The 14729-nt window shown below is 42.8% G+C and overlaps 1 long non-coding RNA gene across 4 annotated transcripts in view; it reads right to left on the bottom strand.

The window, feature by feature from the left end:
• The window catches only part of LOC123834635 (uncharacterized), a 42050-nt gene that overhangs the window by 9211 nt on the left and 18110 nt on the right, over positions 1 to 14729 (bottom strand). For all 4 annotated transcript variants that reach the window (XR_006788479.3, XR_008505162.2, XR_010413367.1 and 1 more), the window contains one exon: positions 7299 to 7435. This is a non-coding gene — a long non-coding RNA (uncharacterized LOC123834635). The remainder of the gene's footprint in view (positions 1 to 7298; positions 7436 to 14729) is intronic.

The following is a 14729-nucleotide window of genomic DNA, read 5'->3' as shown; positions in this document are numbered from 1 at the left end:
CTGCTTGCTGGAGAATTAATGACTCGTTAATACGCAACAGGGATTTATTGAGGGACTTCTTCGCAGCAGTGGCCCCTATTCAGTGGAGTTTTTGGAGGGGAAAGTGAGCACAGAACCAAATGTGTGCGTAGAAGTCTAATTTATACGTTAATGAAAGTCAGGGGCTCAGGGGCAGGAAGAGCAAGGGTGACTGCCTGTGAGCTTGGCCCCAGGAACAGTGTGCCCCAGGCGGGACTCACGGGCACTTATGGATGCGGGGCTGGTGAGCAAACGGTCAAGAAAGACTGCTTGAGACAGTTTTGGTGCAAAAAAAGTGCCTTTATTCTAGCCTGGGGGCTGGAGCGTGGGTAGGAAGAGCTGCAATGGGATTGAGAGGAGTGGCTGATTCTGTACTTTGTAGTTAGTAGGCGTCAGGGATAGCGAAGTCTCTAAGGAATTTGTGTCTGTTGAAAGTGAGGCTTGTAGGACCTGAGAGGGCTAACTCTTGTCAAGATAGGTTACCCTTCGTAGTAAAACTTTAGCCATGAGACCCTTTAGCAATGCCACATCTGTATGTCTTAGATGTGCATCAGTGACCCACATGTAACATTATTTTTTCTTTTTCTTTTTTTGGTTACATTTCTCTTGCCTTTGTTCTCATTTCCCCCTGAACAATTTTGACCCTTAAACCTTTAGGGTTGCTGAGGGTGCAAGGTTTCATCTTCTCTAACCTCTTCTTGCTGAATGAGGAGGGTAGAGACATCCTTTCTTATGGGTCAGTGTTGGTCAGTTGGGAATTTATATGTAGGAATTTTGAAAGAAAGAGGCAGCTGAATCCAAGGTAGACAGCATATATGAATCTCCTTGAGTAGAAAGGATCATCCATCCACTTGAAGTTATGGCAATGAAGGAGCCTAGGCACCAGGTGGAGAGATGTCCGAAAAAACAGCAAAACATGATTACAATTATCATGCAAAAGAAGTCCCAATAAGAGTCCTTTGATGACCAGAATCCCCCTCCAGTCCAGGAGTGTAATTATGAAAGGAGTGGGAGGGATCCTTTGAAACGCCAATTTGAGTATTCATATCTTTTAGCAACCCTGTTACATTTTTGTGACAATCTGGAATATATACACAACGTTCCATTTTGATAATGGCCCAGGTACCCCCTTTGCCACTGTCAAAACATCGAATGCCATTCTATTTTGTAGGACGGCTTTATGCGTCTGTGTCACTTCAGTATCTAACAGGGCAATGCTATTTGGGGAGTCATTTAGGGTTTTGACCGTGTACTTATTAAGGGCTTCCATGTGCCAAGCGACATCCTCCAGTCCTAAAGAGGGAACAAAGGTGGACCTTAGGTGGTCATACCAATGAAACATGGGACATGTCCACGGTTGTTTTGAATTTGGAAGGTTGGCCACGTTAGTAATGTTTTCATAGCGCGTTGGTGCATCCAGGCAAAACCCAGAGTACAGTGACCTAGCCAGCCTGGGGGAAGCCATGGCCGTAGGTTAGAGCCGAGTAGCCACTGGGTCCCATTAGGAGCCGGCTGCCTAGTTCTGGGCCTCCCTGTCTAATCAGTAGCAGACTACTCGGTGGCCTGAAGAACAATGATTTGTGAACCTGTTGCTGATGACAGGCATCTTAACTGCCCTGTGACGTTGCCCATGTATCATAAGTATGGTTTCTCTGTTCCCAGCATAGAATTGTTTTCTGACTCAGCCATCCTATTGTGGGGGTGAGCCATACATATCCGTCCCAGATCTGATATATTCCATCCTGTGTATACCGATAAGGTGGGGTTTATCGTTTAGGCATTCTCTGGTGTGTATTTATTTGTGGACGAGTAGATTCAGTTAGAACTTTACTGGTTTGGGATCTGATTATGGCCTGGATGATTCCAGGTGGCACTGATCATAGGCCAGAGGCCATATTTGCTCTGCGATAGAGCTATCATGTAATATAGTAGTACTTGGGTCCCAGGTCATATCTGAGACATAAATACATGAGGAATGCCCCATGATAGGGAGATCCACCAAGGCAGACCAGATGTGCCGAATACAGGCAGAATCCCATGTATCCAGCACGCTGTTTGATTTTGAAGTTCAGCATAATGCTGTGCCCATGTTAAGAAGGAATTATCAGTATAAATTGGAAAAAAGAGAATGAGAAAGAGAGGTACAATGTTCGCTGTCATTTGAAGGAAGCCTGAGGTTTTCTACATGATCACGGAAGTAAGAAAGCATGTAAGCTGGCACCCTGGGGTCCTGTGAGGAAGATACAGTTTGAATTCTTAATATATGAATCCACGAGGAATGGCCTTCTAATTGTGGCGGTGATACATGATATGACCTGTAAGGGCCCTTCCGTTTTGGAGTCAATCCCCGGCTGTATTAGACTTGCAATCCTTTACATAAACCACATCTCCTGGGTCTATATGAGGTGGGTTATTAGTAAATGTCAGATCAGGTTTAGGGAGGATATGGTCTGCATATTGGTGTAGAGATTTATGGATTAACCCAGCCTCAAGTGAATAATTCAACAAAGCATTATAGTCTCCATCTCTTGACAGGTCTACAGTGAGAACAAGCATCCAGATAGTAATTCAAAGGGGCTTACCCCTATTCGTTGCTCTGGGGCAATTCTCATTCTGAGAAGTCCTACTGCTAAATGAGTAACCCAGTTTTCTTGAGTGGCAATGCTTACTTTTGGCAAGATGTCGTTTTAAGGTGTGGTTGGCCTTTTCCACCTTTCTGGAACATTGTGGATGCCAGGCCGAATGCAAATAGTAGTTAATTTTTAAGTCCAGAGCTATTTGCTCAGTTATTTGTACAATAAAAGATGGTCCAATGTCACTTTGTGTGGACCGAGGGAATCCAGTTCTAGGGGTAATTTCCCTTAATAAACTTTTTGTCACTTCAGTGACCTTTTCTGTTTCACAAGGGAAGGCTTTTATCCATCCAGGAAAGGTGTCTACATAGACCAGTAAGTATTTATATCCTTTATAAGATGACATTTGTAAAATCCATCTTATGGAGTTGCCAGTCCTCCCCAGGATATGTCCCCCCACTTTGGACTGGTTTTAAAGGGGGCGATAATTGTGCCCTCTGCATTTACTTGGGTGCAAACAGCACAAGATTGGTAATGGTTAAGTTAATCCCATCAAAAGTGTTCATAATCATCTGTTCCAGGGCCTTTTTACCCAAATGAGTAGCCTGATGTATACCCTGCGTTAGTTTCATTGGTTGCCTTTGGGTATAAAGACTTTTCCTCTATCATTTATAAACCAGTCTTGTGCATTTTTGGAAAACCCCCATTCTGGGGCTACCTGGATGTCTTGGTCCGAGTAGACCGGGGCTCTGTTTGTTACTGGTGTCAACACGTACAGGACCTGCAGGCTCTGCGCAGCTTGCTTGGCAGCACGCTCCGCCAGGTCATTCTCATTAGTGTCCCTAGACGTGTCCTTCTGACGTCCCCTGCGGTGAATTACAGCCTCCATCTTAGGCTTGTGTGCAACCTCTAAAAGGGCTGTTATTTCAGGTCCATATTTAATGGGAGAGTTATGACTTGTTAATAACCCTCTCTCTTTCCAAATTGCCCCGTGCGTGTAGGACTAGGAAAGCATATTTAGAGTCAGTATAGATATTTATCCTGAGACCTGTTGCCAATTGTAAAGCACAAAGGAGCACTATTAGCTCCGCTTTCTGGGCAGATGTATTTGCTGGGAGGGCTCTGACCTCGATAGTCTGCGTTAGATGGGCCATAGCGCACCCTTCACCATCTGCATTACCAATAGGAGAATCTTCTGAGTCTGATCTGCTAGAATAAGCAAGATCAATAACTTCTGAACAATTATGTTCTATAGGAGTACGATGGTCACGTCCGGGCATAAGGGCAGCTGGGTTTGAAGTCTGGCAGGTCTCAAGGACCTCTTCAGGTATGTCTAAAAGCCTGGCCTGGTACTTAGTAAGTCGGCACCCCCATCATCCATCGGTGGCCTTTAGTTTCTAAAACACGTGGACCTGATGTTATGTCATCACAGGAGACTTTCCCAGGAGGGCAATCCCAGCCACCACTCGAAGACAAGCCGGCCACCCTTGTGCTACATTGTCAAGTGACTTTGAAAAATAGCCCAGCAGTCTCATTTCATTTCCTCATTTTTGGGTCAGAACTCCCAAAACTTGACCCTGTTTTTTTGCCATACGTAAAGCAAAAGAGTTTTTTCTAAGTTAGGTTGAGCCAAAGCTGGGGCTGATAAAGGCTTAGCTTCTAATGCTTTGAAGGTGTCTGCTGGGCTTTAGTCCAGAGTAAAGGCTCTTGCCTTTAATTGAATCATACAATCGCTTGGCTAAGAGCCCAAGTCCAAGAATCCACAGGCGGCAAAAGCCTGCCATGCCTAGGAAAGTGTGGAGTTTTTTGCAGTTGGGGGCTCAAGATCGAATAAAATCTTTTTTCTAACAGTAGATAGAGTTCCATGACCGGATGTTAGTTCGTACCCCAAATATTATACTTTCTGTTTAGATATTTGTGCCTTTTTAGGGGAGATGTGATAACCTCTGTCTGCCGAGAAATTAAGTGAGGTTACAGAATTGCTATCAGACATTTCCTCTGTGGGACTACGCATTAAAATATCATCCACATATTGAATTATAGTCCCTTGAGGCAAGAATCCCTCATGGAGGTCTTTACTAAGGTCAGCCCCAAATAAGTGAGGATGGTCTCTAAAACCCTATGGCAAGACTGTCCAAGTTATTTGGCAGCCTGTGGGCTTGAAGGTGAGGCCCATTTAAAAGCAAACAGTGGCTGTGTTTCCTCACTCAGAGGGATGCAAAGGAAGGCGTCTTTTAAATCAAGTAGTGTTATACTCAACTAATGAATCACTGAACACTACATCAAAAGCTAATGATGTATGTTGGCTAATTGGATTTAAATAAAAAAAATAAATCACGTACTCTAAACCACTTGTCATCCCCAGGAACCTGGGTGAGAAAACTATATGGATTTGGTACCTTGGGATGAATAGGGACCACTGCCTCATTTATAGCTCTTAAATCTTATGCCTTTTGATATTTCCCATTTGGCCTCTTTACTGGTAAAATTGAAGTGTTATAAGGAAATTGACAAGGCCCTAAAATACCATGTTTGAGAGACTTGTCTATAAGTGGTTGTAACCCAGCTTTTATTTTGCCTCTGGTTTTAAGGGATAATGTCTCTTACGAGGTTTTGTGATTGAGTGTTTTAAGGTCACTTTAACTGGTTGGGCTTTAAGAGTCAATCCTGGGACATCGCAATCCCAGACCTGTGGGTTTACTACCTTCCAGATATTAAAAGGGATATCAGGGTAAGGGTCTGGTTCTCCAGGTGCTAAAGAGGACAACCTATACTCTTCTTTAGTAAGAGCAAACCTACTCCCTAGTTTATATATTAAGTCTCATCCAAGGAATGGAGTGGAACAAGACGGAAGGACCAGAAAAACTAAATTTCAGCAGATGTCAGATGCCGACTGATTTATAAAGTGCATGTTTAAAATAGTTATTCCCTCCTGTGTCTTAGGTCCAGGTTTGTGTATTTACAAATAGCTTCTATTAAGCCACCCTGAAACAGAGCCGGGTTGTCATCAGCAATTTGAGGGACTTTCTGAATTTTGTTCAAATTTACAGGTTTGAAAGATCCTTTTTTCATTCCTTCTATCAGGCAAGTGATCATAGGATCCCGTCTCTCTCTTGCTCCATTTTCCTGATAGTTTCAGTGTGGCTCAGTCATTGGGACAGCAGTGCCCCCTACCAGATAACGTTCTCTATCTCTCGTGGCCAGTTGGACAGCAAACTCTGGAGCCCCTGTCCAGATATGGTTCCATTCCTCCAGGGTGCAACAAAGATAGCATGATATATATAATATCATCCATATATACATATATATGTGTGTGTGTGTATATATATATATACACATATATATGTGTGTGTATATATTATCTTGTCAGGTCAAATCAAACACAATGGCTACTTGTTGAAAACTCTCAATAAATTGAGAAAGGTTCTCAGAATATTGACCTAAGAGTTGTTTTATGGAGAACGGGACATGGACTCTGATAGTGCCTATTTCTCCATTAGCAACCTCCCTAAGGGGATATTTAGGGGGAGCTCCCGGGAGACAGGGAGTTCCGCTCCTGGTATGTCCAGCTGGGCTGGGAGCAGAGGGGTCTTGAGGCTTGTAAGGAGGAGGGCTAGTGACAGCAGCAATATCCTCTTTATGCGGAGAGGCTTGCGATTCCTCTGTTAGCCTAGGTTTATTAGGAGGAATGGCCCTATTTAGATAATCATCATCCAATATATCAGGAGGGGGTTTATTAGCCTGGTTAGTGGCCAAACACATTCTGCAAGAGGCCCTTAGGTTGGGATCCTGATTTAGGGCCATGAAGATACCTCTATCCACTTGCCCTGTTTCCTACAGAAGAGATCTAACTGATAGATCATATTCAAGTTTAATGTCCCATTAATGGGCCATTTTTCCTCATCTCCTAGGGGGTACCAAGGTGATGCAGTGTTACAGAAGATCAGGCTTTTCTTTCTTAAATCTTGCCATCTGAATTGATTCTGGTGGGTTAAAAAGCATCCCAAGAGAGAATCCTTGGGGACTGAAGAAGAACCCATGTTCCTAGAAAAGTAGAGAAGGTCCATTACCAAGGAAATCCCCCCTCCCGGCTTCTGGGGGGAGTCCCATGCAGGATACGTCAGAGGTTCCCAGTGTCAAAGCAACTGGAGACATCCTCCAACGAAATTGCTATGAACACAGCCTTTCTGTGCCAGGATCCCTCCACTTCTCCATTATGTCCTACACTACAAACGGGGGCCAGTGAATGGACCTAAATGAGGTGCTGTGCTGAGAAGAACCCACTGTTTTTAACCCAGGAAAACACTAGAAAGGTTTTACAAGGGGAAATTACCCAATGCTGTAAGCAGCTAGTAGAGGACATTGACGGAAAGCAGTAAAGATAGAAATCCATCATGATCTAAGCGATATTCCAACACATGTGGTCTTTCACAGCCAGCTTCCCTTGGAAGCAGGTTCCTGCTTGGGTTTTAATTCAATCGGATATTGGTTTTGGCTGGCTCCATGCGGAGGTCCCATGGCCAGAAGAGGCTAGACCAGGGATGTGAAGGGGATCACATTAGACCAATGAGGAGGAAACCTCATCCGGGAGTCTTAAGATTGGCAGCCGTCCTGGTGACTTAGGTGACTGTCTCTTGCCCTTAGATGGACAACTTTGTAATAAGGATGGAAATAAAGAGAGGGCATCAAGTTTCTGGGTCTCATTACCATTCTGGCCAGGGCACTAATTTCCAGCCAAACGGTAGGCTCTTGTTCCTCCTTGTAGAGTAGCCCGGGCTAGAGGACTGCAGCCTGAGCAATCCACGTGAACGTGTTCCACTAAGACCGCACTCCTTGAAGAGCCCCTGGAATGAGAGTAAAGGAGAGGGAGTCACTGACCAAGTTTAAACCGTGGCTCGGGGTCCAGATGAGAAGATAGGCCCAACATTGGAAGCCAAAATATGATGTGGGGTAGTGAGCGAATGGTCAAGAAAGAATTCTGGAGACATTTTCGGTGCAAAAAGTGCCTTTATTTAGGCACAGGGGCTGGAGCGTGGGTAGGAAGAGCTGCAATGGGATTGAGAGGAGTGGCTGATTCTGTACTTTGTAGTTAGTGGGCGTCAGGGATAGCGAAGTCTCTAAGGAATTTGTGTCTGTTGAAAGTGAGGCTTGTAGGGCCTGAGACGGTTAGCTCTTGTCAAGATAGGTTACCCTTCATTACCTAGTAAAACATTAGTCATGAGACCCTTTAGCAATGCCACATCTGTATGTCTCAGATGTGCATCAGTGGGCCACACATAAGATGGTTCCATTTTGGTTACATTTCTCCGGCTTTTGTTCTCCTCCTTGTTTATATCTCCCAGTTCTGGAGACTCGAAGTCCAAGATCAAGATGTGGGCAGGTTCAGTTTCTCCTGAGGCCTCTGTCCGTGGTCTGCACAGAGCCCCTTTGCACTGTGGCCACCCATGGTCTTTTCTCTGTGGCGACATGCCATGTGTGTCCTAATCTCTTATAAGGACACCAGTCCTGTTGGACTAGGGCCACTCCAATGGCCTCATTTTAGCTGAATCCCCTCTTTCAAGGCCCTACTTCCAAATATAGTCACATTCTGAGGTTCTGGGATTAGGGTTCAATGTAGGAATCTAGAGGGACACCATTCATCCCACAGCACTTCTTTAGATGGTGGGGAAATGGGGGGATATTCACCACCATCTCTCCAAGGAGGTGATATTGTGAAGGTGGGACAGGTGGGGAGTCAGCCATGGTGGGGGAGGGGGAGCTTCCAGATGCAGGACCTGGCCAGGCACTCCAAGCATGGCCAGGAGGCCAAAGTGGCTGCAGTTGGGTAGAGTGGAGTCAGAGGGGCTGGATGGGCTGGAGAGGGACCCAGGCTAGACCTGCAGGACCCAGGAAGGGCTTGGGCTTGATAGAAATGTAGAGACACTCTGGTATAATTTTAACCTGCAAGTTGTCTTTACCTTCCTGGTAGCTAGTTGTCAGAGCTGGAGACCTGGAATGTTTTCTTGGTCAAGTAGTTTGGATAGGAATTCCTTTCTGTCCTCAGGGTCAGCTTCTATGCCCCTTCCTCCATCACCCCCAAGGCCAGATCAGCCTGACAAGTGCATTCAACTACTTGGCCCAACTATTTCCACCAAATTAAATTTCCGATTTGCAAAGGCCTCACTCTGTCTTTCTGGCAGTTCTCTCTGAGCGGGCAGCCCAGGGGGTATATCACGCCTGTGTCCTGATGGAGGGGGGAAGGCGGCTATGAGGGCTCAGGGGTTCCTGACAGGAAGTATGTGTTAGAATCCCGATGGACATTAAGATGTTTGTATAAAGGGCCAGGACCACATGCAAACCTCCTTCCTGGGCTGTCTTGTCCCCAGCTGCCCTGCTCAAGCCCTGGTGTGTATAAGGAGAAGGGCCAAGGTCAACCAACACTGTATACCAACAGATGGCCAGATTTCTTCTAGGATACTAGACATTTTTTTCCCCCCTGGGAGTCTCAAATTATAAGCTGGAAGTTGTTCCGTGCTGTTCCCACACAGCCATTCTGAAAGCAGAACTGTCTCAAGTGTCCAGCGAGGTGCTCTGACACATGGGCAATGAGGCTGGGTCTGTGACCGGGAAAGGCCACCCAATAAAACTGCATGACAGACTCTACAAAGCATTCAGTAGGACGGGATCAGAAAAACCAAATTCAAGAGAATTGCTATTACATGTGCCTACACTTGAGAACAGACCACACAGACTAACGACTAAAGTGCAGGGAACGGATGAAAGTGTGACCTTCCCTTTTAAGTGCCATCCTCTGTGGCATTCATCCACACACTCAGCACAGCTGAACAGCGCACAGCGAGCAAGGGCCGCGCCTGGGGCAGGGTGGCCGGGGCCCCCGGTGCGGGAAACACACAGCCCAGGTGGAGGCCACGCCACAGGGGGCAAGGAGTAGGCTTTGGGCTCAGACCGCCCAAGACTGGAATCTTGGGAAGGATATTTAAACCCTGAACCTCACTTTCTGACCTGTGAAATGGGGACGTTCCCATCATGGAGTTAGAGGTGACGAGGGGCGCTGCATGTAAAGGCCTTTGCAGATCGGCCCCTGCGGCATCTGATTTCCCTTCGCCACTTCTGTTCCCACTTTCTAAAAATAAAATGCTTCTCAAAAGGCGGTTTCCTACGCTCCACAGACAACTGCATCCCCCAATACACACACACACACACTTACACACCACACACACACCCCACACATTCATTCAAATACATTCACTCACACACTCACACTCGCTCACACACATTCACACACTCACGCTCACACACATTCACACACACTCGCTCACACACATTCACACACTCACACCACACACTCACACACATTCACTCACTCACAAACACTCGCTCACACACACATTCGCTCACACACCACACACATTCACACACATTCGCTCACACACATTCACACACTCACACATTCACTCACACACACTCACTCACACATTCGCTTACACACATTCACTCACAAACACATATTCGCTCACACACATTCACACACACACATTCGCTCACACCCACACATATTCGCTCACACACATTCACATACTCACACTCGCTCACACACATATTCGCTCACGCACCACACACTCACACACACGCTCACACACACATATTCGCTCACACACATTCACACACACACATTTGCTCACACACCACACACATCCACTCACACACTCACACACATTCGCTCACACACCCACACATACTCGCTCACACACCACACACTCACACACATTAGCTCACACACCCACACATATTCGCTCACACACATTTGCTCACACACATTCACTCACACACACATTCACTCACACACCACACACTCACACACATTCGCTCACACACACATACTCACACACCGCACACACACCCCACGTTCCCTCACACACATATTCCCGCCACCACAGACACACGCACAGTCTTGCACATGCGCCCACACCACCACAGGCTCAGATAAGTGTCAACTGTGACTCAAACGCACCTGCTTCTCAGGGACCAAACACACAGCCGCCTGCGTTGATGTTTCTGAAATCTGAGAACTCTCTGCTTCAAAGCCACATTTTTATCTTTTTTTTCCCTAGGAAAAGCCAATGCTTCGTCTTTTCCTCAGGCATTTGAAATACCACATCTTTTCATTCACTAGACTCTACATCTGCCTGGGTCTGTTTTGGTGTTCGCTATTTTGCTTATTAATTTATTAGACACAAGATACTATATTGTTGGAATATATTATACTATTCAATATACTATATATGTGTGAACACTATACTCTTACATTATTGTTTGATATCTGGGAGGACAAGTTTCCTCCAATTGTTTTTCTTTCAAAATGTTTCTCTTTTAAAAAATGTTAATGCTTTCAGACATTTTCTTCCTATTATTTCATGTCATTTTTACTTTATCCCACTTGAACTTTTAGTCAATGGAAGTGGCCAAAACAACCCATAATACACTTCGTCAAAGAATAGTGAAGACTCAAGTTTTCCTAGCTCAAAACCCTGGAGTGCATTAGGTGAAGATGTGTTCCTCCCAGCTAAGATGTAAGGCAAAAGCTGGGCCTGAAAAGAAAAGTTACCACATGGCTGATAGTGAGCACAGGACTCTTAGAATGTAAATAATGCATGTATTCATAAGAAAAGAGGATTTAGAATGTAAAAAACAGTGAAATTAAATGAGTGGATATAAGATGCCAGATTATATTTAAAATGTGGAAAAGCGGATAGAAGATAGTACTGCAATCACTGTGGGGTGTGTGTATGTGAGTGTGTGTACTTGGAGGCTTGGGTGAGATGCGACAATAGATGATAAATCAAAAAGTAACATGTAGGGGCGCCTGGGTGGTTCAGTCGGTTAAGCATCTGACTTTGGCTCAGGTCATGATCTCAGGGTCCTGGGATAGAGCCGAGCTGTTGGGGCTCCATGCTTAGTGGGGTGTTTGTTTCTTCTCTCTCTGCCCCTCCCCTGATTGTGCTCTATTTTTCTCAAATAAATAAATAAAATCTTTAAAAAAAAAGTGACATTCAAACCTTCATCCTGAGAATTAGAAAAGCCTAGCACATAAGCTTGTATTAAAAATAATCAATGTAATCATTGCTAGAACTAAAAAATAGGATATGTAACTTTCAAAGACCAGAGAATATTATAAAGCACCTCCTCCATACCAGCCAAAAAATTAAGTTAAAGTAAATTAAATTTAAAAAACTAAAATTAAGAAACAACAAAGAAGTGGAAGATAAATCCAAAGAACAAGATAAGAGAAGTAAGCAGAAATGTAGCAACCAGAATAAAAAAATATAAATGATGTAATACCCCAGAGTGAGAAAGAAAACTTTCAGAAAGTTCCTTAAAACAAAATACAAGCATGTGCTCTTTATGAGTCGTGCCTACAAAAAGCTGATGTGCTTAGGTTAGACGTTGAAGGAAGTGTCTTAGAGCAGAAGGAAGCCAACTTTGTTCTAATTCAAGATTCTCTCGGCTATTTTAGCATTTTGCATTTCCACTTTTGGAATCAGCTTGCCAAGCTTCAGGATGCTGGAATTTTGCTTAGGATTGGGTTCAACCCACAGATCAATCTGAGAAAATTGGCATCCTTACAATGCTGGCAATCTATGGAGATGAAAAGCCCTCCACTCACAGAGCGCTTTTGTCTCCCAAAGATGCTTTGTAGCTTTCATGTAAAGGTCTTGCACATATTTTGATGTATCTATTTCTAGGTATTTGATTTTTACACTATTGTAAATGATGCATTTTTGAAATTTCTTGCTCTCCTTGTTTATTGCTGGCATTTAGAAATACAATGGATTTTTTGGTGTTTTGGTTTTATATTCAGTAACCTCTCTAAATTTACTAATGTGAATACTTTATTTAGATCTCATTGGTTTATCCAGGTACACAATCATGTCCTCGGCAAATAATGAGTTTTATATCTTTCTTTGTAATTCTTCTGCCTTTTTTCCCCTTGGCTTGTCACACACATACAATATAATGGTGAATTGTGTGATATCATCGACTCATTCCTGATCTATGGGGAAAGCTTCAATATTCCATCATTAAGAGGTTTACTTAAAGATTTGTTTATGTTTTGTATTAGATCAAAGATGGGACATTCTATTCCAGGTTTTCAAGTGTTCTGGTGTTTTTTAAAATGCATTAAATCTCATAAAATGTTTTACTTTTCTGCATCTATCTAGATGATATGGTTTTTATACTCTTGATGTTAATGTGGCAAATTAGATAGAATTTTAAGTGTTAAATCAATCTTACATTGTAATAAACCCAAATTTGACCTGATGTATTATTATTTTCATATGTTGTTAAATTTCACTTATGTTTTATCTAGGATTTTTGCATCTGCATTCGAAAGAAAGACTGGCCTACCATTTTCCTTTCTGTGACGTCCTTGATGGGTTTTGGTAATAATGTTAATGCTGGCCTCAAATCTGAGTGGGAAGTCATCTCTTCTTTTTCATTCTTTGAAAGAGTGTGTAAAATGGATGGCTATGTGACATGTAGTCATTTCCCTTTTTCCATTTATAATATTGGTTATACATATAGTCTTTCTTTTTTCTTTCTTTTTCCTTTTTTTAGTTAACATTTTTTGGTTTTATTTAAATTCAAGTTAGTTAACATATACTGTATTATTAATTTTGGGATAGTCTTTTTCCTTTTTCTTGATCAATTTTATTGAGGTCTTCAAAGAAAGAGCCTTTTGCTTTTTCTCTATTGTAAATTTGTTTTCTATTTCATGGATCTCTGCCCTTGTTTTTATTCATTCTTTCTTCTACATTTTAGATTTGTTATTCTTTTCCCAGTTTCTTGAGAGGCTGACTTTCAGCATGTCTTCTTTGTAAATAATTTCAGGCTTTGAATTTTTCTCTCACACTCAGCTTTAGCTTTCCAGCACAGGTTTTAATAGGTCATATCTTCATTATCCCTTACTTTCAGATATTCTCTAATGTATTTTCTGATTTCTTCTTTTACCCATGGATTATTTAGATTTGTACAGTTTAATTTTCAAACAGTTGGGGGATTTTCTAGATTCCTCCCCCCCCCCCCCGACTTTACTTCCACTGTGGGAAGAATATTCTCTTTATTATTTTAACTTTGAAAAGTTTTTGGAGACTGGCTTTATTGCCCAGCCATGATCAGTTTTGGTAAATGCTTCATGTATGATTCAAAACAATGTCCATACTGTGGGCTTAGAGGGCAGTACTCTATATATGTCAATTAAGTCATTTGCTAATTGTATTATTCAACTTTTTTTGCTTTTAATCATTTTTTTTTTAAGATTTTATTTATTTATTTGACAGAGAGAGAGACAGCGAGAGCAGGAACACAAGCAGGGAGAGTGGGAGAGGGAGAGGCAGGCTTCCCGCCAAGCAGGGAGCCCGATGTGGGACTCAATCCCAGGACCCTGGGATCATGACCTGAGCCGAAGGCAGACACTTAACGACTGAGCCACCCAGGCACCCTGCTTTTAATCATTTTGTAACACATTTGAAATGTGTTAAAATCTACCATTATAATTGTGAATTCATCTATCCTCTACGTCTTGTCAATTTTGCTTTACATATATTTTAAAGCTCTGTTATCAGATGCATAGATTAAGATTTGTGATATCTTCTTAGTGAATTGACCCCTTTATCATGTTCAGATGTTTATATCTGGTAACACTCTTGCCTTAACGTTGACTTTGTCTCCCATCAGTGTAGGTATATCAACTTCTTTTGGTTTGGTTACCTAGCATATCATTTTCCATCCTTTTACATTCAACCATCCTGTGTCTTGATGTTTAAAGTCTGTTTTTTGTAAATGGTGTATAGTTGGGTTTTAAAAGCTATGAGTCACAGTCTTCACCTTTTTTCATGGAATATCTAGGCTGTTTACACTTAATGTAATTACTGATAGAGTTGTGTTTGTATCTACCATTTCACTGTTTGCCTTTTATTCCATCCCTCTGCTTTATGTTCCTTTTTTCTCTTTTCATGACTTCTTATGAATTAATCAATATTTGCATCATTTTATTTTCCCCACATTAATATCGGTTATACATTCTTGCAATATTCTTATAGTGGTTACCTAGAGAACTTTTTATTTTAAAATCAGGAA

Source organism: Mirounga angustirostris, unplaced genomic scaffold, assembly GCF_029215605.1.
Source record: "Mirounga angustirostris isolate CCGP_5_RB_7025 unplaced genomic scaffold, mMirAng1.0.hap1 SCAF_7, whole genome shotgun sequence".
Lineage (NCBI taxonomy): Eukaryota > Metazoa > Chordata > Mammalia > Carnivora > Phocidae > Mirounga > Mirounga angustirostris.
This window is presented reverse-complemented; position numbering and strand designations above follow the sequence as displayed.